The 26,547-nt window shown below is 50.1% G+C and overlaps 1 protein-coding gene across 9 annotated transcripts in view; it reads left to right on the top strand.

The window, feature by feature from the left end:
• Window positions 1-214: 214 nt before the first annotated feature.
• Window positions 215-26,547, top strand: part of tab3 (TGF-beta activated kinase 1 (MAP3K7) binding protein 3) — a 157,991-nt gene continuing 131,658 nt past the window's right edge. For 6 of the 9 annotated variants that reach the window (XM_072513974.1, XM_072513972.1, XM_072513971.1 and 3 more), the window contains exon 1: window positions 215-383. The gene's annotated coding sequence lies outside the window, so the exon portion shown is untranslated. Of the gene's footprint in view, window positions 384-13,093; window positions 13,165-26,547 lie in introns of all 9 variants that reach the window. The other 3 variants (XM_072513968.1, XM_072513976.1, XM_072513975.1) reach the window with 3 other exon arrangements.

Here is a 26,547-nt window from a genome sequence, read left to right as displayed (position 1 = left end):
GATTGCAAATTAAGACAAGGTAAGACTGCAGTAAAGTTTTATCTGGATAAATGACAATGTGACTGCTTATTGGTGCTGCAGTTGCGGTTACTCAGGCTGCAGGTGGCAGCACCGTGCCCGAGCGGCAGAACCGGAAGTGTTGCCGGTCGCGCCCGGAGGGGAGGAAATCTCGCGAGATCAGGTCGGGCCGCCATGTTGTAATTTGGCTCCGGCCTTTTAATAAGTTAGAGAGAGGCGGCGGAGCCGGCAGGAAGAGCGGACTCAGGGGGGTGGGCTGGCGGCGGCACCCTGGGGCGAATAGAGCGGCCCAGGGGAGGGAGAGCCGGCAGACATCGACTGTCTGCCCGCTGAAAGGAATGAGAGTCTGGGAGGGATGAAAGGCGGTAAGTGGAGGGAGGGGGTTTGTCTCCCATCTCAGTCTGGGGGGGTCTGGGGGCTTCAGCACCTCCAACAGCAGCACCTTCAACTCCTCCCCCCACCGCCCGACACATCACCCCGGACCCCCCGCACCCTGCAACTCCCCCCCCCCCCCCCCCCCGACACCCTGCATCTCCCCCCCCCCCCCGACACCCTGCATCTCCCCCCCCCCTCCCCTCCCCCGACACCCTGCATCTCCCCCCCCCCGACACCCTGCATCTCCCCCCCCCCCCGACACCCTGCATCTCCCCCCCCCCCCGACACCCTGCATCTCCCCCCCCCCCCCCCGACACCCTGCATCTCTCCCCCCCCCGACACCCTGCATCTCTCCCCCCCCCCCCCGACACCCTGCATCTCCCCCCCCCCCTCCCCTCCCCCGACACCCTGCATCTCCCCCCCCCGACACCCTGCATCTCCCCCCCCCCCGACACCCTGCATCTCCCCCCCCCCCCCGACACCCTGCATCTCCCCCCCCCCCCCGACACCCTGCATCTCCCCCCCCCCCGACACCCTGCATCTCTCCCCCCCCCCGACACCCTGCATCTCCCCCCCCCCCCCCCCGACACCCTGCATCTCCCCCCCCCGACACCCTGCATCTCCCCCCCCCCCGACACCCTGCATCTCCCCCCCCCCCCCGACACCCTGCATCTCCCCCCCCGACACCCTGCATCTCCCCCCCCCCCCCCGACACCCTGCATCTCTCCCCCCCCCCCCGACACCCTGCATCTCTCCCCCCCCCCCGACACCCTGCATCTCCCCCCCCCCCGACACCCTGCATCTCTCCCCCCCCCCCCCGACACCCTGCATCTCTCCCCCCCCCCCCCGACACCCTGCATCTCTCCCCCCCCCCCCCCGACACCCTGCATCTCTCCCCCCCCCCCCCCCCCCGACACCCTGCATCTCTCCCCCCCCCCCGACACCCTGCATCTCTCCCCCCCCCCCGACACCCTGCATCTCTCCCCCCCCCCCCGACACCCTGCATCTCTCCCCCCCCCCCCCGACACCCTGCATCTCTCCCCCCCCACCCCGACACCCTGCATCTCTCCCCCCCCCCCCCGACACCCTGCATCTCCCCCCCCCCCCCGACACCCTGCATCTCTCCCCCCCCCCCGACACCCTGCATCTCTCCCCCCCCCCCCCGACACCCTGCATCTCCCCCCCCCCCTCCCCTCCCCCGACACCCTGCATCTCCCCCCCCCGACACCCTGCATCTCCCCCCCCCCCCCCCCGACACCCTGCATCTCCCCCCCCCCCCGACACCCTGCATCTCCCCCCCCCCCCCGACACCCTGCATCTCTCCCCCCCCCGACACCCTGCATCTCTCCCCCCCCCCCCCCGACACCCTGCATCTCCCCCCCCCCCTCCCCTCCCCCGACACCCTGCATCTCCCCCCCCCGACACCCTGCATCTCCCCCCCCCCCCGACACCCTGCATCTCCCCCCCCCCCCGACACCCTGCATCTCCCCCCCCCCCCCCCCGACACCCTGCATCTCCCCCCCCCCCGACACCCTGCATCTCTCCCCCCCCCCGACACCCTGCATCTCCCCCCCCCCCCCCCGACACCCTGCATCTCCCCCCCCGACACCCTGCATCTCCCCCCCCCCCGACACCCTGCATCTCCCCCCCCCCCCGACACCCTGCATCTCCCCCCCGACACCCTGCATCTCCCCCCCCCCCCCCGACACCCTGCATCTCTCCCCCCCCCCCCGACACCCTGCATCTCTCCCCCCCCCCGACACCCTGCATCTCCCCCCCCCCCGACACCCTGCATCTCTCCCCCCCCCCCCGACACCCTGCATCTCTCCCCCCCCCCCCCGACACCCTGCATCTCTCCCCCCCCCCCCCGACACCCTGCATCTCTCCCCCCACCCCCCCCGACACCCTGCATCTCTCCCCCCCCCCGACACCCTGCATCTCTCCCCCCCCCCCGACACCCTGCATCTCTCCCCCCCCCCCCGACACCCTGCATCTCTCCCCCCCCCCCCCGACACCCTGCATCTCTCCCCCCCCACCCCGACACCCTGCATCTCTCCCCCCCCCCCCCCGACACCCTGCATCTCTCCCCCCCCCCCCCGACACCCTGCATCTCTTCCCCCCCCCCCGACACCCTGCATCTCCCCCCCCCCCGACACCCTGCATCTCCCCCCCCCCCCCGACACCCTGCATCTCCCTCCCCCACGACACCCTGCATCTCCCCCCCCCCCGACACCTGCATCTCTCCCCCCCCCCCCGACACCCTGCATCTCTCCCCCCCCCGACACCCTGCATCTCTCTCCCCCCCCCCTGACACCCTGCATCTCTTCCCCCCCCGACACCCTGCATCTCTTCCCCCCCCCCCCCCGACACCCTGCATCTCCCCCCCCGACACCCTGCATCTCCCCCCCCGACACCCTGCATCTCCCCCCCCGACACCCTGCATCTCCCCCCCCGACACCCTGCATCTCCCCCCCCGACACCCTGCATCTCCCCCCCGACACCCTGCATCTCCCCCCCCCCCCCGGCACTCTGCATCTCTCCCCCCCCCCCCCCCCCCCCCCCCCGGCACTCTGCATCTCTTCAACCCCCCGCCCCGGCACTCTGCATCTCCCTCCCTCCCTTTCTCTCTCCCCCCCCCGGCACTCTCTGCACCTCTCCCCCCCCCCCCCCCCCCCCCCCGGCACTCTGCATCTCTCCTCCCCCCCCCCCCCCCCCCCCCCAAAGCACTCTGCATCTCCCCCCGGACACACTGCTTGTCCCCTGGACCCTCTGCTTCTCACCTACCCCCTGGACCCTCTGCTTCTCCCCTACCCCCTGGACCCTCTGCTTCTCCCCTACCCCCTGGACCCTCTGCTTCTCCCCTACCCCCTGGACCCTCTGCTTCTCCCCTACCCCCTGGACCCTCTGCTTCTCCCCTACCCCCTGGACCCTCTGCTTCTCCCCTACCCCCTGGACCCTCTGCTTCTCCCCTACCCCCTGGACCCTCTGCTTCTCCCCTACCCCCTGGACCCTCTGCTTCTCCCCTACCCCCTGGACCCTCTGCTTCTCCCCGACTCCCTGGACCCTCTGCTTCTCCCCGACCCCCTGGACCCTCTGCTTCTCCCCGACCCCCTGGACCCTCTGCTTCTCCCTGGACCCTCTGCTTCTCCCCGACCCCCTGGACCCTCTGCTTCTCCCCGACCCCCTGGACCCTCTGCTTCTCCCCGACCCCCTGGACCCTCTGCTTCTCCCCGACCCCCTGGACCCTCTGCTTCTCCCCGACCCCCTGGACCCTCTGCTTCTCCCCGACCCCCTGGACCCTCTGCTTCTCCCCGACCCCTTGGACCCTCTGCTTCTCCCCGACCCCCTGGACCCTCTGCTTCTCCCCGACCCCCTGGACCCTCTGCTTCTCCCCGACCCCCTGGACCCTCTGCTTCTCCCCGACCCCCTGGACCCTCTGCTTCTCCCCGACCCCCTGGACCCTCTGCTTCTCCCCGACCCCCTGGACCCTCTGCTTCTCCCCGACCCCCTGGACCCTCTGCTTCTCCCCGACCCCCTGGACCCTTCGCTTCTCCCCGACCCCCTGGACCCTCTGCTTCTCCCCGACCCCCTGGACCCTCTGCTTCTCCCCAACCCCCTGGACCCTCTGCTTCTCCCCAACCCCCTGGACCCTCTTTGGATTTGTTTGTTGTCATGTTTACCGAGATACAGTGAAAAGTATTGTTCTGTGTACAGACAGATCATTCCATACATGGAAAGAAAATACATAGGGCATACATAAAATACACAATGTAAATATATAATAAGAATTATTATGTGTTTACGTTGTGTATTTTCTAGACCCAGGTATTGGGTTAAGCATACAGGAATGTAGTGCTACTTAATAGAGACGATGTGTGAAGAGATCAGATCAGTCCATGAACCCCCCACAGATGCTCTGTTTGTCCCCTCCTTTCCTCTGCTCCCTTACTGGGAACTCTGTCCCCCTCCCCACTGCAACCTCAGTATTGCCCCCCTGCCCCGCCCCTCTCTTTTTCTCTCCCCCTCTCTCTGGACCTCCTCCCTTTCTCCACCCCCCACGCATATCTGGAACCTTTCCCTCCCCTCCTCCTCTGGACTCCCTCACTCCCCCCCCCCCCCCCCCCCCCACCTCACTCTCTCCCCCCCCCCCCCCACCTCACTCTCTCCCCCCCCCCCCTCACCTCACTCTCCCCCCCCCCCCCCCTCACCTCACTCTCTCCCCCCCCCCCCCCTCACTCCCCCCCCCCCCCCCCTCACTTCCCCCCCCCCCCCCTCACTTCCCCTCCCCCTCTGGACCCACTTTCTCTTCTCGCTCCCCCCCCCGATCCTCTTTCTCATCTCTTTTCTCTCACCCCGCCCCCCCCCCCCCGACCCTCTTTCTGTCTCCCCTGCCCCCCCCCCCTTTTTCCTGGTCACTCTTTCTCTTAACCAGACCGCCGAAACTCCACCCCCCCTCTGGACTCTTCACCCCCCCCCGGAATCCCCTCTAACTTCTCTCCCCCCCCCCCCCAGGACTATCTTCCCACTTCACCCTTTCCTGCTTTTAGAGAGGGATATATCTTTGCTGCACAGACACACCCCACACCTAATACAACATTTTGAACACACAGTTCCTCTATTTGTTTGGTGTGTCACCTCTAGTTGACGTGGTCGGGAGGCATAAGTTAATTCTGATCATCCTTTCAAGAATGCTAAAATTTACTGTTTGAAAGTGGCAGGTTTTGATTGGTCACTCTTGGCTATGTCCATGCAAACTTTGTTAAGTTTTTAGAATTGAATTGCAGTATGATTATTTTATTTTAGTTGTGTATTAAGGAAGTGCCAAGTGCAACTTTAGCTACCCAAGCCCATCCCTGTTTGCTGGTGCAAATCAATGGCACTACATAATTAGGAATATTAAACTTTAAGCTAACTTTTAAATTTTAATGTGAATTTTTGCTTTTACAAATGAGTCAAAATAACAAATGTGATGACAATGTTTTTTGCAATACTCCAGTATCAAGCTACAGGAGCCATAATGTTGGAAAAACTGGCTCACAAATCTGGGAAATCTATGAATTTAATTTGTGTTCCTGCCAGAGTGAGCTGCAATGATGAGGCAACCCTGTTAAATAGAGTATGTACAGTATAGCATGGTGATTTTTCTAGACTGACATGAGCGTTATTGCATGTTCAGGTTTAGTAGATGTAGTAGTTCAATTCATGTGTATTATCATTCTAAGTTCTACAATTACTAGCAATATAAAATCTATTCGGATGCCACCGTGCTGCCAGGTACAAACATAGCTATTTATTTACAATATTTTTTTGTGTTAATCCATACACTATAGCAGTTTTGAATAATATATTGCTTCATTGACAACGCTGTGTTTTTCATGCACTGAACCTCAATTGTTTATTGCTGGCTGAGTGGTTGAAAATGGATTGCTCCACTTTGCAATTCGTTACAACCCAATGAATTTGTCTTTCAATTTGTATTGTCATTGCACTCCAAAAGCTCTGATTTCCATGCTCTTCAAAGTTGTGAATTACAGATGAAAGGAAACACATTAATAGTTTCAAAACATTGGACAGATCTTAAACCTGGTCACAATTAATGCTGTGATTGCTTGAGGGAAACATTTTGAGTGTCTGACGATCTTCCAGTGGCACCAAATGATTTGTCTCGTACTTGCTCCATTTTACTTCAGGTAGCTATGCTCAAAGTATGCCCAGACAGTTAATAACACAATGGCTAAAATCTCATTAAAAGTGGGCTGAACTGCAGAAAAATCATGAAAATATAGGATCAATAGAATAGGGTGATTTAGTTCCAGCCAAGTTTTCACTTCTATTCATGCATTGTTTCTTGTTGAAATCTAGTGACTTGTGCTCTTGCAGGTGGATTTAAAAGTTGATGCTAAAATGAAGACGAGCTAGGGAGTTATTCCTAGTGGCCGGCCTATCTAGTCATAATAACATTGGTGCCTGTTGGAGCTTGCTGTGTGCAATTTGGCTGCCGTGTTTCCTATAATAATGACTTCCCTATAACGCACTTTGAGATGTCCTGATGTAGTGAAAGGTGCTCATTTGACTAACAAATAAATTGAAAGTTTTCTTTCTCCCATTTTGTGATTTGAAACTGATTTTGTAAAGAACATTTTAGATTATATAGAAATGTAAGTATTGTGAACAATATAATTAAAGCTAAGATTTAGCTTCAGTGGTGTACAACTCTTACAACCTAACCATGAAAATGATGTAGTTAGCGGGGCTGTGCACATTCTGGAATACAGGTCATGTATAATGCTTAAAGAATTTTATTTTTTGTTTTACTAACACATTAAGCCTGACACCTGAAAACTTGCACATGCATTGCACAATAATCTTCAGAAAAAGCAATGTCAGGTCAGTGTTTCTGTGAGCTACTTTCTGCTGTTAATTTTTACGTGTAGTTATGTAGCCAAGAGATGCATGTTATGGTCTGAAATCTTGGTGCAGCTCTTTTTTTACATCAAAGTTGTATTGCAATGTATCAAATAACTGCTGAAGATGTTGAGCCCTGTTGACTTGAGCACAGAAATTTCAGTTGTTAACCACCCCCCCCCCCCCCCCCCCACCCCGCCCCGGAGTGAAACATCATGAGTCAAATATCCCTTCTATTAACAACATTTTTCATTTGAAGAGACTTGTGATGTAATGGATGGCTTCCTGGGTAGGTTTGCGGTGCTTAAATATTAAAATTTCTTCAAAACATTTCACTATCTCACTTAAATCGTTTAGAGACCTTAAAGCTAGGTAGAGTCTAGGATATCCGGATTGTCTTTCAGCAGCATCCAGCCTTCTCAACTGTGTTCATGTCGGAGGACAGATCTGGAGACTAGTTAGCATATCGTAAGACTTGGGGGGGAAAAAAATTGATCTTCCCCTTTTGGAAAATCGAATTGTGGTGTACTTCTCAAATAATTAGAATGATGTAGCACAAAGTGCCGGGGCAGGGCGGATTCCCGGTGGAGATTTATAAAAAAAATGTGCTGATCGATTGGTGTCGCTGGTGGATGTTTGAGGTTGACCGAGGGATCCCTTCCGGAGACAAGTGAGGCAAGCGTCCATCTCACTTCTGCTAAAGAAGGAAAAGGACCTGGTGGAGTGTGGGTCGTACCGCCCGATTTCATTATTAAACATGGATGCCAAGGTTTTGTCGAAGGTGTTTGTGCTGAGGTTGGAAGGGTGCTTCCTGCAGGTTATTGGGGAAGAATAGATGGGATAGGCGCTTGTCCAATGTGAGGCGACTTTTGATTGTGATATTGTCACCTGTGGTCGGGAGGTGATCACAAGGTCATTGTGGCTTTGGATGCTGAGAAGGCCTTTAATAGGGTAGAATGGGGATTTTTTTTGGCAGTGTTGGAATAGTTTGGGATAGGTCTGAAGTTTGGAGCATGAGTTTGATTATTATATAAGGCACCTTAGGCTCGTGTTGGTACAAACGATGTGAGCTCAGGATATTTTCAGTTGCACAGAGGAACAAGGCAGGGGTGCCCTATGTCTCCCCTCATGTTCGCATTGGCAATTGAGCCATTGGCCATTGCCCCGAGGATCTCAGATAGGCGGAGATGGATAGTAAGGAGGGAAGTTGAAAATAGGATGTCGCTGTACACTGATGAAGCGATTTGGGGCTTTTTCAGTCTCTTAAGTTGAATTGAGAGAAAAGTGAATATTTCTCGGTTGAGGGAAGGGGTCAATCTGGGGTTTACCATTTTGTCTTGCCGGTTCCCATTTTATATATGTGGAGGTGCAGGTGGCCTGGGATTGGACTCGGTTTCGGAAATTGAATTTTACGAGCCTGGCACAGTTTCCCTCTGTCTTTGGCTGGCAGAATTCAGTTGGTGAAAAATAATTTCCTGCCGCAATTTCTGCTTTTATTCAAGTGCTTGCTGGTTTTTTGCCAAAATTCTTTTCTGGGGACTGGAGAGATTGATTTTGACATTGACTTAGGCAGAAAAAGTAGCTAGGATTTGGAGGATGTTACTTAGAGGGAACAGCAGTCTAGGAACTTGGCGTTACCCAGTCTGATATATTATCATTGGGCAGCGAACGCAGAGAAGGTGCTGGGTTGGTGCAGGTACCCTGAGGCTGTAAGGGTGCGGATGGAGTCTGATATTTGCAGGTGCACGACTTTCCAACATTCCTGGTGGTGCCAGCTTCCTCACTGGTGGGGGTTTTGTCTTTGGCGGGTCAGAGGAGGGGAGTACCGTGGGTATCTATGGGAGGCTTATAGCGGTGGAGGCAGTGTCCTTGGAGGGGATTAAGGCCAAATGGGACGAGGAGTTGGTGTTCGAGCTGGAGGAGGGAGTGTAGTGCGAGATTCTGTGTCGGGTGACATGTGCGAGGTTAGGGTTGATACAGTTGAAGATGGTGCACAGGGCCCATTGGACAAAATCCAGGATGAGCAGGTTATTTGCGGATGTGGAGGATGTAGGAGGGGAACGGCCAACCATGTACATGTGCTCTGGTTGTCTCCTCAGCTCGTGGGGTTCTAGGTCTCTTTCTTTGGCACCATGTCGGCAGTCCTCCAAATTGAACTGAAGCTTTGTCTGCTCAGGGTCATGTTTGGGGTATCGGAGCTGCAGACTGGCGTGGACTGATGGCTTGATCTTTGCCTCGCTGATTGCTCGCAGGCAGCTGCTGATGGGGTGGAGGTCAGCTTCTCCACCCAGTGCCTTGGTATAGTTGGGGAATCTTAAGGAATTTTTGTATCTCAAGAAGGTTAAGTACACCATGAGGGGAGCAATTGACGGGTTTATTGAAGATGGCAGTTGTTTATTTTGTACTTTAAAGAGTTGGTCACCGGTCGTTGCTAGGGAGGGGGCTGGGGGGAGTTCTGTTTTGTTTTCATGGGTGGGGGAGGAGATTCTGTTATTACTGTTATTTTTGTTATGTATAAAATTGAAAAGATTGTCTAAAAGTATATTTTTAAAAAGAATGATGTAGCATAGGAGGAAACTATTCAGCCCCAATTGTATGTCAGGTCAGCTCTTTGACAGAGCTGTCCAATTAGTCCCCCTCTCCTGGTATTTCTCCACAACTCTGCAATTTTTTCCTTCCCTGGACTATATTGAATTTCCTTTTGAAAGTTACTACAGTATTGAATCTGCTTTAACCACTCTTTCAGGCAGTGCATTCTGCAGTATAAGCACCTTTTCTTGAAGTTGAAATTACTTGATGCAGGTGCAGCTTCTAATTATTTATAACCAAGACCATAATGAAATTGACTACTTCATTCAGTTCAATTGCATCTTGCACTGAACTGAAAAAGGAAAATGTCTGCTGAAGACAGATAGTTATTTAATGAAAAGGAGCAGGCAGTTCACTTTCCCAATAGTTTTGTTTTATAAATTTAGAGTACCCAATTCATTTTTTCCAATTAAGGGGCAATTTAGCGTGGCCAATCCACCTAGCCTGCACATCTTTGGGTTGTGGGGTTGAAACCCACGCAAACACGGGGAGAATGTGCAAACTCCACACAGACCGTGACCCAGAGCTGGGATTGAACCTGGGCCCTCGGTGCTGTGAGGCAGCAATGCTAACCACTGCGCCACCATGCTGCCCTCACTTTCCCAATAGTGCAGTCAAGCCTTTCATCTATCGGTTTGCTCACTTATTATTTTCTTCTATAGACCGGTGGCATCAATATCTGACCATGGTGCATTTGTCAACTTGCAATAAATACGTGGTGTATGTTGGATTGTGATGTTCCAGTATAAACTGTAATGGGGGCCTTTTAAATGTGTCTTTTTTGTGACACAAGAGGATGGCTATTGTTGAAATGGCTTGAAGAGGGAGTCCAGGTTTGGAACCTGTACTGACAACATCCACCAAGACCATTTTACTGGTAATTGTTACAGTGGCTGCTGCTACCATTCCTCTTTTATCTACTTGTCTTGGTATGTAATGTCTGACTGAAATAGATTATTAAATCTATTTTTTAAAGAGTCCATGAAATAATGTGGTCTATCTTTTATTTTTCATTAAAATATTATCTTTAAGATGCCTGAAAAGAATGCATGTAAATTGCCCTTTTTAAATTTTTAGTGAAGGTTAGGAGCAGCAAACAGTTTCTGCCTTCCTGGCTTTGTCTATATACCTGGTAATAGTTCTAGGTTACTGGGGAAGAAGGTTGAAACTCCTAATGTATATTGAAAGGAGACAACTAATTTGAATTTGAGCTGTTGTCATAAAATAAAGTTGAAAGAGGGAACTTGGCCATGCATAAGGTTAGACACTGGGAGTTCACTTCTGGGATTTTTATCCTAATTCAACTTGGGTTTAAAGGGTTGAAAGTTTTCTCCTGAGCTGCCAGAATCCTATTAATTTGAGCAGTCTTGGTCCAGTTCCTCGTGGACATTGAACTAATATGGCAGCCATTAACACCCTTTGCTCAAAGGCCACAGGATGGCAGGTGTAAAGAAGAGTGTTTCACTGGTGAGTGAGACTTTCAAGTTTAGGACTGAGGTAGATCATTGGAGAAAATGAGGGAGAACTTCCATGTACACTTGGCTGTGCTATATTTGTCATGGGAATGTTTCACTGGCTATGTTTCACTTGATGAGTGACACTGGCTCCATTCCCCAGAGCCAGTGTCACTCATCAAGCAAAGCACAAAGGGTTTAAAAAATTGTTTTATTACTATGTGTTTTGTAAAGGATTTTGCCCTAACTATTAATGCCTTTTTCCTTCCCCTAAGATGTTACTTTTTTGACACTGCATACTATTGGAAGTTTGAACATGACATGAGTAATTTCCCTATTGAACTTAGTGTGAGGTTAATTGATGGTTATATCAAGGAAATAACCCGGAGCAGCAAGGCAATGAAGATCAGAACTTGGTTCAGATACTAAATTATCAAGTGTTGGATAGGAAGGCAAGAGATTGTCAGAGAAATTTTGCTCCTGCTATAACGAGCTTGTTAGTCTCTAAAATGCATACATTTTTGTTTATGTATATCCGACAAGTAGTGAGATGTGCAGTGAATGTAAACTATGAAGTTACAATTCTTGGTTAGTGATTCAGCACACAGTAATTCTTAGTGTACTTAACCTAAGGTAGTTTAATAGTACAAGGCATAATTTGACTTGTGTGCTGACTAAATACCAGTCTATTTAATCAGCAAGCTTGTATAGTAACCTTTTATGGTGACTTGGACGCACGGAATTGAGAGAAAGGAGCAGCTTTTCAGAACTCCTTCCTGTACCTTTTTAGGTTTCCCTGGAGTGAAAGGAAATGTAGTTAGGTTGCTTCAGGATCATGATACACGCCACTCTTTTAGATTAATCAATGGTTATGCATAAATTCTCTTACTTCCCTTGCAGAGAAGTATTTCGTCCTGGTGCCTTTGCTAAGATTTCAAATTTGTGGAATGGATCCAAATGCTGGACAATAAAATGTAGGAGCAGATGTAGACCATTGCGTCTGTTCTGCCATTCAATGAGATCCTGGCTGATTGCCTTATCCCCATAACGCTTGATTCCCTTGCTGATTAAAAATCTGTCTATCTCAGACTTGAACATACTTAATCTAGCGTCTATAGCCCTCAGCAGTAAAGAATTCCACAGATTCATTGCACTCTTGAGAGAAGAAATACCACCTCATCTGTCTTAAGTGGCGACCCCCTTACTCTGAGACTATGCCCTCTGGTCCTCGACTCTCCCACAAGGGAAAACAACCTCTTAGCATCTACCCTGTTAAGCCCCCTGATAATCCTCATGTCTCAATAAGGTCACCTTTTATTCCTCTAAACTCCAATGAGTAGGGAAGCAACTTAATCTCTCATAAGAAAATCCTTCCATTCCCAGGATCAACCTAGTGAGCCTTCTCTGGACTGTCTCCACTCTGTGGCACAGCAGAGATGCCAATATTGGCAAAACCGCATCAAAGGTTTAATTTTTAAGAAGATTCTTGTAGGCCCTACCAAAAAAATGCAGAAGGTGCTCTTTAAATATCATAGCATGTATATGATGTCCTTTAATTATTTGAGATGATACAGCACAAGTTCCAGCATGTTACCCATCAGTCTTGCACTGTTCCTACTATTTGCTGAGTAATTATATTCAAGGTTCTGAATATAAAATGGTCTGTCTTCTAAAAATAATTGTGGGTGTGTTAAGAGCCCCGCTGATACCCGTGAGCGCCTCAAAACCCCCGAATAATGTGAGTAACCATGTACAACCCAATAAGGACAAGTCCAGTGTTGTGTAAACAATTAATAAAGAATATTTTTTTAAATAAAAGAAACGCAACAAAAGACTAATATACACCATGGCACTTAAGTATATGAATAACTAGACACAGTTATCTGAAGTTACCTTGTGTTCCCAAAATATACCCACATTTCCTTGAACTAACTGAGGGACCCCTTTTCCGAAGCAACATCCAATTTTCATAATTCTATAGGTCAAATTCAGTGAATAGTTTTGACTCAATATTGCTTGGTAACTAAGTCTGGGAAAACATCTCTTCCTCGTTCAGTGAAGGAACAAAACTGCATCTTTGAGGAGAATATCGGCAATCTGTCGTGGCTCTAAACACTAGCTGGAACAGACTTCTGTAGTTTGAATCACAAATGGAATTCGCCTATCTGGCTGTTAGGTGGAAAACTAGCTTCTTTCCCAATGAGGGTGCTAGCAGTTACAATGTTCAATTTTGTTGATATTCCCCTCTGTAGATTCTGCCGTCTACCTCACTCAAATTCCTTGCCGTTAGAAGTTATCATTTGCATATCGCCACTGATTTCTGGTAAGCAATGTTTTTGTTATGGCCATTCCCACCTCAATTTAATCACCTGCTAATCTTGTTACTGGGAAAATTGGATCTCCTTATTCTTCTAGGTGCCTTCTAGTGTTACTTTTCTGTTATTTTATTTTCATCACAAATTCACTGTTAATCTTGTGAACTTCCCACATTTTTTTTTTAAATAATTTTTTTAATTCTCCTTTTTCACATTTTCTCCCACATTTACACCCATCAACAATAAACAATAATCAGCAAGATATGTCAATCCCCATAATAACAACGATCCCATCCGCCCACCAACCCCCAAACCTCAACCCGCATGTTTACATAAACAAATTACAAAAAGGAATCGGGGATTACCCGTAGTCACCCCTAATCTACATAGCTCCCCACCCCTCATCCACCCGTCCAGCCAACGCCGTCCAGCCTCTGAGAGAGTACCATACATGAAACCCCAGAGTTGTACCGCAACCCCCCCCCCCCCCAAGTCTCCAGCTCCTCCCGTCCACTGCCTCTTGTAAAACTCCTCCCAACCTCGGTTCCTTCCCCCCAACTTTCCACCCCGGCTAGACCACTCGGACCCTGTTCTGCCAGGCTCCGATGGCCGCAGCCCCTCCCCCCACCTCACTCCCGTTCACTGCCCGGCTTAAACCGGCCAGCGTGGAGGCCCTCGCCCGGGTCCCTTTCCCCCTTCCCCGGCCCTAGGAAAGCCCAAAGATCTCATTTTAGCACACAAACCCCGCATATCCACCTCCACCCCAAAGAGCCCTCATTTCGAGTGAAAGTCCCATCCCTTCCCTTGTCCAAATATATACAACATTGGCTCCTTTAGCCTCTACACCCGCGCACAGTGATACAAAAAAGAAGAAAATACAGTCATGTGGTTACATCGGCATATGGCCATTCCTCAATTTGTCAGTTCTGCCACAGTCCTTCTGCCTTCGCAAACTCCTCCGCTGCTTCCGCCGTTCCAAAATAAAAGTCCCTGAGCTTATAAGTCACCCTCAGCTTCACTGGATATACAATGCCGCACTGCACCTTGCTAATGTACAGTGCCCTCTTCACCCGGTTGAAGGCAGCCCGCCTCCTCGCCAGCTCCACTGTAAAGTCCTGGTATACACGTATACCAGCTCCAGCCCACTGCACCACCCGCTTCTGCTTGGCCCAGCTCAGGACCTTCTCCTTCACACTGTACCTGCGGAAGCACAGAGTCACTGCCCTTGGCGGCTCACTCGCCTTTGGTACAGGCCTCCACGACCGATGAGCCCGATCCAGTTCATATCGGGAGGGATCCTCCCCCTCCCCCAATAGTTTTGCCAGCATCGCGGCAAAATACTCAGTCGGCTTCGGTCCTTCAACTCCTTCGGGCAGCCCCACAATCCTCAAATTCTGTCACCTGGATCTGTTTTCCAGGTCTTCCATTTTTCCTCGCAGATCCTTGTTAGTGTCCATCACCTTCCGCATCTCCTTCCCCATCGAGGCAAGTTGATCACCGTGCTGCAATAACGTCTCCTCCATTTCCTTCAGCGCCTCCCCTTGCTCTCGCACCTCCGCCACTGCGCTCGCCACCGCTGTCATCACCGGGGAAACCGCCTCCTTCACCAGTGCACTCAAAACCTCCCTCATCTCGTTCCTCACCGTCTCCATGCATTTCGCAATCTGCACCAACTTCTTTTCGAATTCCGCAGCCATCACCGTAGCTATTTCTTCTGCCGTAAGCACTGCGGCCTCCCCTTTCCAGCCTCCATTTTCTTTGCTGACCCCGCGGTGACCTTTCCACCCACCAAGGGACTTTCAGCCGCTTTTTTCACGGCCGTTTTTTTGCTGTTTTTTGACATCCTTCTTCTCTGTGCGCTGTCTCCAGCCTTTTACTGCCATCTCTGGCCCTAGGACCGGGCGTTACTCCCCGACAATGCCGTTCCCGAACGGGAGCCCTCCAATGCGCGGCTGCCTCCCGCCCGCCGTCACCAGAAGTCTCCAACTTCCCACATTTCTTTTTTTAAAAAAAAATATTTTATTGAAAATTTTTGGTCAACCATCACAGTACATTGTGTATCGTTTACACAACAGTATAACAGTATAAATAACAATGACCTGTTTTATAAACAAAGAGTAAATAATATATAACTAAAACTAAATGGCAACTGCCTTGTCTCAGATAAACACTCTCCAAAAATATGATTTAACAGCCCAATATACAATTATTTATAGCAACGACCTATACATATTATACATATATATTAACAACCCTGAGAGTCCTTCTGGTCCCCCCCCCCCCCCCCCCCCTCCCCGCCTCCTCTCTCTCTCTCTCCCCCCCCCCCCCCCCCCCCCCCCCCCCCCGGGCTGCTGCTGCTACCTTCTTCTTTTCCATTCCCTCTATCTTTCTGTGAGGTATTCGACGAAAGGTAGCACGGTAGCATTGTGGATAGCACAAATGCTTCACAGCTCCAGGGTCCCAGGTTCGATTCCGGCTTGGGTCACTGTCTGTGCGGAGTCTGCACATCCTCCCCGTGTGTGCGTGGGTTTCCTCCGGGTGCTCCGGTTTCCTCCCACAGTCCAAAGATGTGCGGGTTAGGTGGATTGGCCATGCTAAATTGCCCATAGTGTCCAAAATTGCCCTTCGTGTAGGGTGGGGTTACTGGGTTATGGGGATAGGGTGGAGGTGTAGACCTTGGGTAGGGTGCTCTTTCCAAGAGCCGGTGCAGACTCGATGGGCCGAATGGCCTCCTTCTGCACTGTAAATTCTATGATACTATGAACGGTTGCCACCGCCTGGTGAACCCTTGAGCCGATCCCCTTAGGACGAACTTAATCCGTTCCAGCTTTATAAACCCTGCCATGTCATTTATCCAGGTCTCCACACCCGGGGGCTTGGCTTCCTTCCACATCAACAGTATCCTGCGCCGGGCTACTAGGGACGCAAAGGCCAAAACATCGGCCTCTCTCACCTCCTGTACTCCCGGCTCTTGTGCAACCCCAAATAGAGCCAACCCCCAGCTTGGTTCGACCTGGACCCCCACTACTTTCGAAAGCACCTTTGTCACCCCCACCCAGAACCCCTGTAGTGCCGGACATGACCAGAACATGTGGGTGTGATTCGCTGGGCTTCTCGAGCATCTCGCACACCTATCCTCTACCCCAAAAAATTTACTGAGCCGTGCTCCAGTCATATGCGCCCTGTGTAACACCTTAAATTGAATCAGGCTTAGCCTGGCACACGAGGGCGATTAGTTTACCCTACTTAGGGCATCCGCCCACAGCCCCCCCCTCAATCTCCTCCCCCAGCTCTTCTTCCCATTTCCCTTTCAGCTCATCTACCATAATCTCCCCCTCGTCCCTCATTTCCCTATATATATCTGACACCTTACCGTCCCCCACCCATGTCTTTGAGATCACTCTGTCCTGCACCTCATTCGTCGGGAGCTGCGGGAATTCCCTCACCTGTTGCCTCGCAAAAGCCCTCAGTTGCATATACCGGAATGCATTCCCTTGGGGCAACCCATATTTCTCGGTCAGCGCTCCCAGACTTGCGAACTTCCCATCCACAAACAGATCTTTCAGTTGCGTTACTCCTGCTCTTTGCCATATTCCAAATCCCCCATCCATTCTTCCCGGGGCAAACCTATGGTTATTTCTTATCGGGGACCCCACCAAGGCTCCCGTCTTTCCCCTATGCCGTCTCCACTGTCCCCAAATTTTCAAAGTCGCCACCACCACCGGGCTTGTGGTGTATTTCTTCGGTGAGAACGGCAATGGGGCCGTCACCATAGCTTGTAGGCTAGTCCCCCTACAGGACGCTCTCTCCAATCTCTTCCACGCCGCTCCCTCCTCTTCTCCCATCCACTTACTCACCATTGAGATATTGGCGGCCCAGTAGTACTCACATAGGCTCGGTAGTGCCAGCCCCCCCCTATCCCTACTACGCTGTAAGAATCCCTTCCTCACTCTCGGGGTCTTCCCGGCCCACACAAAACTCATGATACTCTTTTCGATCCTTTTGAAAAAAGCCTTCGTGATCACCACCGGGAGGCACTGAAACACAAAGAGAAATCTCGGGAGGACTACCATTTTAACCGCCTGCACCCTCCCTGCCAGTGACAGGGATACCATGTCCCATCTCTTGAAGTCCTCCTCCATTTGTTCCACCAATCGCGTTAAATTTAACCTATGCAATGTACCCCAATTCTTGGCTATCTGGATCCCCAAGTAACGAAAGTCCCTTGTTACCTTCCTCAGCGGAAAGTCCTCTATTTCTCTGCTCTGTTCCCCTGGATGCACCACAAACAACTCACTTTTCCCCATGTTCAGTTTATATCCTGAGAATTCTCCAAACTCCCGAAGTGTCCGCATTATCTCTGGCATCCCCTCCGCCGGGTCCGCTACATATAACAACAAATCATCCGCATACAGAGATACCCGGTGTTCTTCTCCTCCTCTAAGTACTCCCCTCCACTTCTTGGAACCCCTCAATGCTATTGCCAGGGGCTCAATCGCCAGTGCAAACAATAATGGGGACAGAGGGCATCCCTGCCTTGTCCCTCTATGGAGCCGAAAGTATGCAGATCCCCGTCCATTCGTGACCACACTCGCCACTGGGGCCCGATACAACAGCTGCACCCATCCAACATATTCATCTCCAAAACCAAACCTCCTCAGCACCTCCCACAGATAATCCCACTCCACTCTATCAAATGCTTTCTCGGCATCCATCGCCACCACTATCTCCGCTTCCCCCTCTGGTGGGGGCATCATCATTACCCCTAGCAGCCTCCGTATATTCGTATTCAGCTGTCTCCCCTTCACAAACCCAGTTTGGTCCTCATGGACCACCCTCGGGACACAATCCTCTATCCTCATTGCCATTACCTTGGCCAGAATCTTAGCGTCTACATTTAGGAGGGAAATAGGTCTATAGGACCCGCATTGCAGCGGGTCCTTTTCCTTCTTTAGGAGAAGCGATATCGTTGCCTCAGACATAGTCGGGGGCAGCTGTCCCCTTTCCTTTGCCTCATTAAAGGTCCTCGTCAGTAGCGGGGTGAGCAAGTCCACATATTTCCTGTAAAATTCAACTGGGAATCCATCCGGTCCCGGAGCCTTCCCCGCCTACATGCTCCTAATTCCTTTCACTACTTCCTCTATTTCAATCTATGCTCCCAGTCCCACCCTTTCCTGCTCCTCCACCTTGGGAAATTCCAGCCGGTCCAGAAAGCCCATCATTCTCTCCCTCCCATCCGGGGGTTGAGCTTCGTATAATTTTTTATAAAATGCCTTGAACACTCCATTCACTCTCTCCGCTCCCCGCTCCATCTCTCCTTCCTCATCCCTCACTCCCCCTATTTCCCTCGCTGCTCTCCTTTTCCTCAATTGGTGGGCCAGCAACCTGCTCGCCTTCTCCCCATATTCGTACTGTACACCCTGTGCTTTCCTCCACTGTGCCTCTGCAGTACCCGTTGTCAGCAGGTCAAATTCTACGTGTAGCCTTTGCCTTTCCCTGCACAGTCCCTCCTCCGGTGCCTCCGCATATTGCCTGTCCACCCTCAGAAGTTCTTGCAGCAACCGCTCCCGTTCCCTACTCTCCTGCTTTCCTTTATGTGTCCTTATTGATATCAGCTCCCCTCTAACCACTGCCTTCAGCGCCTCCCAGACCACTCCCACCTGGACCTCCCCATTATCATTGAGTTCCAAGTACTTTTCAATGCACCCCCTCACCCTTAGACACCCCCCCTCATCTGCCATTAGTCCCATGTCCATTCTCCAGGGTGGGCGCCCTCCTGTTTCCTCCCCTATCTCCAAGTCCACCCAATGTGGGGTGCGATCCGAAATGGCTATAGCCGTATACTCCGTTCCCCTCACCTTCGGGATCAACTCCCTTCCCAAAACAAAAAAGTCTATTCGCGAATAGACTTTGTGGACATAGGAGAAAAATGAAAACTCCTTACTCCTAGGTCTGCTAAATCTCCACTGGTCTACTCCTCCCATCTGCTCCATAAAATCTTTAAGCACCTTGGCTGCTGCCGGCCTCCTTCCAGTCCTGGACCTCGACCTGTCCAGCCCTGGTTCCAACACCGTATTGAAATCTCCCCCCATTACCAACTTTCCCACCTCTAGGTCCGGGATGCGTCCTAGCATACGCCTCATAAAATTGGCATCATCCCAGTTCGGGGCATATACGTTTACCAAAACCACCGTCTCCCCCTGTAATTTGCCACTCACCATCACGTATCTGCCCCCGCTATCCGCCACTATAGTCTTTGCCTCAAACATTACCCGCTTCCCCACTAATATAGCCACCCCCCTGTTTTTCGCATCTAGCCCCGAATGAAACACCTGCCTCACCCATCCTTTGCGTAGTCTCCCCTGGTCTATCAGTTTCAAGTGCGTTTCCTGTAACATAACCACGTCTGCCTTAAGTTTCTTAAGGTGTGCGAGTACCCGTGCCCTCTTTATCGGCCCGTTCAGCCCTCTCACATTTCACGTGATCAGCCGGGTTGGGGGGCTTTTTATCCCCCCCCATGTCGATTAGCCATCCCCTTTTTCCAGCTCCTCACCCGGTTCCCACGCAGCTGTGTCCCCCCCAGGCGGTGCCCCCCCCGCCCATCCCACCCCATACCAGCCCCCCCCCCTCCCCAGCAGCAGCAGCCCAATAGTTCCCCCCTCCCACCCCCCCACTAGATCCCCCACTAGCGTAGTTACACCCCCCATGTTGCTCCCAGAAGTCAGCAAACTCTGGCCGACCTCGGCTTCCCCCCGTGACCTCGGCTCGCACCGTGCGACGCCCCCTCCTTCCTGCTTCCCTATTCCCGCCATGATTATCATAGCGCGGGAACCGAGCCCGCGCTTCCCCCTTGGCCCCGCCCCCAATGGTCAACGCCCCATCTCCTCCACCTCCTTTCCTCCCCCCACCACCTCCTGTGGAAGAGAGAAAGGTTACCACATCGCAGGATTAATAACATAAAACTCCTCTTTCCCCCCCTTTTTACCCCCCTCTTTGCCCCCCATACTCGTCCTACCACTTTGTTTCAAACGTTCTTTTTTTTAATAACCCGCTCATTCCAATTTTTCTTCCACGATAAAAGTACACGCCTCATCCGCCGTCTCAAAGTAGTGGTGCCTCCCTTGATATGTGACCCACAGTCTTGCCGGTTGCAGCATTCCGAATTTTATCTTTTTGTGAAGCACCGCCTTGGCCCGATTAAAGCTTGCCCTCCTTCTCGCCACCTCCGCACTCCAGTCTTGGTATACGCGGATCACCGCGTTCTCCCACTTACTGCTCCGAGTTTTCTTTGCCCATCTAAGGACCATCTCTTTGTCCTTAAAACGGAGGAATCTCACCACTATGGCTCTAGGAATTTCTCCTGCTCTCGGTCCTCGCGCCATCACTCGGTATGCTCCCTCCACCTCCAGCGGACCCGCCGGGGCCTCCGCTCCCATTAACGAGTGCAGCATCGTGCTCACGTATGCCCCGACGTCCGCTCCCTCCGCACCTTCAGGAAGACCAAGAACCCTTAGGTTGTTCCTCCTCACGTTGTTCTCCAGCGCCTCCATCCTTTCCACACATCGTTTATGGTGTGCCTCGTGCATCTCAGTCTTCACCACCAGGCCCTGTATGTCGTCCTCATTCTCGGCAGCCTTTGCCTTCACGACCCGAAGCTCTCGCTCCTGGGTCTTTTGCTCCTCCTTTAGCCCTTCGATCGCCTGTAATATCGGGGCCAACAGCTCCTTCTTCTTTTCCATTTTGAGTTCTTCCACGCAGCGTTTCAAAAACTCGTGTTGTTCAGGGCCCCATATTAAACTGCCACCTTCTGACGCCATCTTGGTTTTTGCTTGCCTTCCTGGCCGCTGCTCTAGAGGACCCACCGCAATCCGGCCACTTTCCTCTCTTTTTTCCATCCGTGTCCAGGGGGGATTCCCTTCTGGATTACAGCACAGTGTTTTTTGCCGTTAAAATTGCCGTTGGGGCTCCTACCAAGAGCCCAAAAGTCCGTTCCACCGGGAGCTGCCGAAACGTGCGACTCAGCTGGTCACCGCCGCACCCGGAAGTCAACTTCCCACATTTCTAACGGGTGGGTATCATTTTTATTTTTAAATCCCTTCATGGCAGTGTCCCTCTCCATTCCGGTCATCCCCTCTCGCATATCTGCACTCCTTTAATTCTGACACCTGTTATAATCCATTGATGACCTTGCTTTCAGTTGCCTAGATCCTTATCTTTGGAATTTTCTCCCCACACCTGTGACTCTCTGCGTACATTTTGTGGTCAAGGCATACCTAGGAAATTTTCCACTCTTTGGTAGATATGTGTTGTTGCTGTACTGGAATTGCTTACATAGAGGCAAACTGAAATGAAATGAAATAAAAATCGCTTATTGTCACAAGTAGGCTTCAAATGAACTTACAGTGAAAAGCCCCTCGTCGCCGCATTCCGGCGCCTGTTAGGGGAGGCTGGTACGGGAATTGAACTATGCTGCTGGCCTGCCTTGGTCTGCTTTAAAAGCCAGCTATTTAGCCCTGTGCTAAACCAGCCCCTTATCTGCAAGTTATCTGCACTGCATACAGGATGTTGTCGAGGCTCATAGCATTTGCTCTATCCAGTGTACTCGAGAATTTCATCAAGTTCATACTCTACTCCTATCTGCGTTATCAACATCTTAATGCCCTTCGTTTCCTAAATATCTGTTGGTCTCTATCTGGAGCATTCTCGGGCTGAGCATCCACAGTTCTTTGGATGAAGAATTCCAAGATTCCCAACCCTTTGAGTAAAGAACTTTCTCCTCATCTCAGTCTTAAATGGCTGGCCCTTACTGTAAAACTGTGCACCCATGTTCTCGTTCATCAGCAAGGGAAAACATTTTCTTAACCTGTCAAACACCGTAACAATTTGTGTTTTATCGGTGGAAAGAGTTCTGGTCCACTTAATCTCTCTTCACAAAACAATTCCCTCATCCTAGAAACCAGTCTAATGAATCTTTGTTGAATTCCCTTGAGGAAAATTTTTTCTTTGATCAAGGAGACTAAAACTGCACACCCTACTCTGGTATGACTTTTCCAATGCCCATACAATTGTAGTACACTTTATCACACTTATGCTCTAATCCCTTTGGAATGAATGCTACCATACTATATGCCTTCCTAATTACTTGCTGTGCCTGCTCATAAAACGTCTAGGGGATATGGATATGCAAGTACCTCTGCACTGTCATTAATTTGCCGAGCAATAGCAGTAAAACTAAGTTTAACAAAACATAATAAAATGTGAGACGTCCAGCAACAGGTAGAAATCTGCCTAGAGACCGCAGTAGACCGTATTCAAAAGGCTCCAAATCATATGTGTCTCTCCCCAGTGAATGGTTTAGTAGAAACCGTTTACATAGATGATTGGGGAAGTTCAATGAAATATGCATATGTTAATATATAGTCCAGGAAGTTGATGGGGGCAGCCAGCCAAATACACAGAAGACCAAATCAAAAATGAACAAAGATGCAATTGGCCTGACAATCAGAAGCCAGAAAGACAGTTCACACCGAGAAGGCTCAGAAGGCAGACAGGCCAGTTTTCCAGCTAGCAGCCGGAGGGTGTATTTGTCTTTAATAAATAGTTTTTAATTGTTACACTGGGGTTTCGCTCCTCTCCTCCCACCAAAACAAATAAAACTCTGCACTCCAAGTTTGGATACCCTCGCAGATAACATCACTGTGCTTCGTGACAGCACATATTTTCATACAGAATTATTTTGACTGAAGACAGGCTTTTATGATGGTGGGGACCTTCGCCCCAATTTTTCTTTGTTTCGTCTGGCATTTGCTGCATCACATGGTCCCATTAAGATTACTGCGCATTTGTGCATCGTAAAGGGAATCTTGGTTATGCATGGCCTGTTTTCACTGAGATACATTATGGATTGCTACACAGCTGTGCACACACACCAGCTTTCAAGGGAACATTGATTTGGAGTAAGCAAAGATTTATCCTCTGAGCACTTATGCCTGAATTGAGTTGCATATGATTCAATCTTGTCCATTGCACTCAAGTGCTGGGCTCCATTATTGAGGACTCTGATGTTGATCAAGTCTGATCCTCCCGTTAGTCGTTGAATTGTCTGCTACCATTTATGACTAGATCTGGCTAATCTTCAATCTGATTCATTAGCTGTCAGATTGCTTAACTTTCTCTATAGCATGCTACTTCACTGTTTAGCATGCATGTAGTCTTGTGTTAAAGCTTCATAGGAACATAGGAGTAGGCCATTTGCTGCTTTGAGCCTATGCCACCATTCAGTAAGATCATGGCTGATCCGGTTGTTGTCTCAGATCCAGTTTACTGTCTGCTCTCCAGAACCCTTGACACCCTTGCCTAACAAAAATCTGTCTAACTCTGCCTTAATTAAATTGAAAGATGCAGCCTCCACTACGTTCTGGGGAAAATAATTCCATACACTAACAACCCGTTGAACCAGCCTCTGGGGGTATCTATTCTATCAAATGTCCTTGGGATTTTGTATATTTCACCAGGTTGGCTTGATAGTTATGGTAGAATTAGATAAATACTGTGCTCCAGAGGTTACAGATTATGGAGGTTTGCCATTCTGCTGATACTCATGGATGAAAAACTATATGTTTAAAAAAAAAAAAAAAAGTTTCCACATGTCACCACTTATTATCAAATAGCAAGTAAAAGCTTCCTAAAATACGATGGTGGGGTTTTAATCTGCAGGGTTTTATTTTTCCTTTGTTTTTGATTAAAATTACAAACTATGAATTTTAGATATCTCAAATGTCCAAAATCAAAGGTCCCTCCTCCCCAGCCATTGGACAGCTATTCAAGCCAATGCAATTTTTAAAGGACCTGTCTGCTTTAATGGTTAAACTAAAATAGGTTTTAAGCACTTTCTAAAACATAATCCTGGATTACTAGGGATTCTGGAATATTTCAGTTGAATCCTTTATTCAAAATCTACAATATTGGTATGGCATCCCATTGCACCTCCACGGATTCCTAGTTTTGAGCTGTTTTGAATCTATCCCATTCAGCATAATACTAGAGACACACAACATAATGAAAAGTGTCCTCTTTGTGAGGGCAGGACGTTATCTCCACAAAGACTGGTGGGGTGGGCATTCCCAACAATACAGTGCAGAAGGAGGCCATTTGGCCCAACAAGGCAGCACCCACTCTCCGAAAGAGCACCCTACCTAGGCCCACTCCCCTACCCTACCCCCGTAACCAAACCTGCACACCTCTGGACACTAAGGCGCAATTTAGCAAGGTCAATCCACCTAACCTGGACATCTTTGGTCTATTGGAGGGAACTGGAGTATCCGGAGAAAACCCATATAGACGTTGGGAGAGTGGGAAATGCCACACAGTCACCCAAGGCTCGAATTGAACCCAGGTCCCTGGTGCTGTGAGGCAGCAGTGCTAGCCACCGTGCCATCCATCAACAGACATACCAGCATCTGGCATACTGAAAAATGAGATGCTTCAATAAAGGACCAGATGCGCTCTAAATAATGAAAGCTACATGCTGTTGACAAACTTAAGTGATACCATCGAGCAGACCAGAGCTCTTTAGTCTGCCACATTTAGACGTGAATGGTGGTGGTCAATTAAGCAACTAACAGGAAGAGAAACTAACTGAACATTCCCATCTTCAATGCTGGTGCCAAGAAGGTGAGTTAGAAAACAAGGCTGAAGTGTTTTTAACTGCACTCGTGAAGAGGAGGATTGATTTTGACCTTTTTCTAAAGTCCGCACCATCCCAGAAGCCAATTCTGTTCATTCCATCTGCTTCTCCCTGGCTGTTAAGATGACATTTCCCAGTGACAGAAGTACTAAGTGGCTGATCCATCTTGTCTTACTTCTGAGGTGAGGCCAAGGTACTGGCCAGGTTTTTCCCTCCTGTGAGTTCTCTCCCCACCTACTGGAAGCCTAGTTTGGCAGGAATGTCCTTCAGGACTTGGTTGAATCAGTCAGTCAGTGGTGGTGCAACTGAACCATTATTGGTGATGGACACTGAAGTGCTGTACTAGAGCAGTATTTTTCAAACTTTTTCCCAGGACTCGCTTTCGCCAAATGGCTGATCTTTGGGATCCATGCCAGCTGCCATTCGCAACCCACGCCGGCCTACTTTCCCGATACACAAAATGTTTCCTTACCTTTAATGCGAAAGGGAAGCCTGCTTGGTCCTCACTATCGTACCCCAGTCAGGTTCACAGGAGGAGAGGGTAATTCGCATATCAGGTGCAGAGTTGTCGTTTGTGCCGTCTTCATCTTTGTGCGGATGGAAAATCCACTCTCACGCATGTATAGGGGGGTTGTGAAGGGCAACAGCAACAAAATGCTTGTTTTACCTTCCACTAGATACACCTGGGAGATGCTCCTCCAGGGTGCTGACAGCCTCATGGACCTTTGGCGTGTTTTTATTGTGCTGTCTCGGGTCAAGCACAACAGTCTTTCCATTTGGAGTCCGATGTAAGTTAATAACTGACTCTGGGGTGTCAACCATAAAAGGAATTTTTCACACACCATTTCTCGGTTTCAGAATCTGAAACTTCCTTTTCATTTGCCAGTACTTCTCTGCAGATAACATACATGGGCTTTGCATCCTTATTTCCATTGGTACAAATGATAAAACCATTCTGCAAGAAATCATCTTTACACTGCTTTGTTCCCGTGTTCAGTTTTTTCTTTGTAAGCTGTTAATCAGAGGCCCAGGTGCTCTGTACAGAGTTAACACCAGCATTGATTTGGACTTTCCTGAGCAGTGCTCTCCAGATTCAGCTGTAAGATCCTGGCCAATAGATACACTGCTTATTTGTGTCTCTGTCTGTCTCTTCCTTGCAACAAAATGATACATCGTCACAGTCCTCTTGCCTTGCTTGCTGGCAGCTAGAAAATGGAAGAAGCTTTTCTCCGTGATTTGGCGCCAAAAGCACATACGTCAATGGAAGGGCAAGTTGCATGACCTGCTCACTGCTGCCGCTTATGATCAGAAGACTGCATACAGCCTCATTTTGTTCTCATTTAAAAGCCAGTAGCGGCCACCTTTCCCAATTTAAATGCCGGTCGTGGTCGTTGGGCGCTTTACATTTTCCTTGTATACTTACAAATTTTAAATAAAAATACAACTGAACTACACCTCAGGTTGTCTTATGTTGTATTTTTCTCTATCAAAACCAATTATGCTTTTACAGTACCTGTAAAGCTATAAACAGCCAAATATATGTGTATTGCATCATGCTTGCATTTTAGCATTAATTAACCCCACAGCGGTAAGCTTTTCTGGCTATATTTGCGAAAGTTGCACAAATCATGGGTTGTAATTCCTTTTTAATCGCTTTTTGCAGTATAACTTTTTTTCCCTTGGTCAAGAACATTGACTTGCACAT

This window comes from Scyliorhinus torazame, chromosome 8 (assembly GCF_047496885.1).
Source record: "Scyliorhinus torazame isolate Kashiwa2021f chromosome 8, sScyTor2.1, whole genome shotgun sequence".
Classification (NCBI taxonomy): Eukaryota; Metazoa; Chordata; class Chondrichthyes; order Carcharhiniformes; family Scyliorhinidae; genus Scyliorhinus; species Scyliorhinus torazame.
This window is presented reverse-complemented; position numbering and strand designations above follow the sequence as displayed.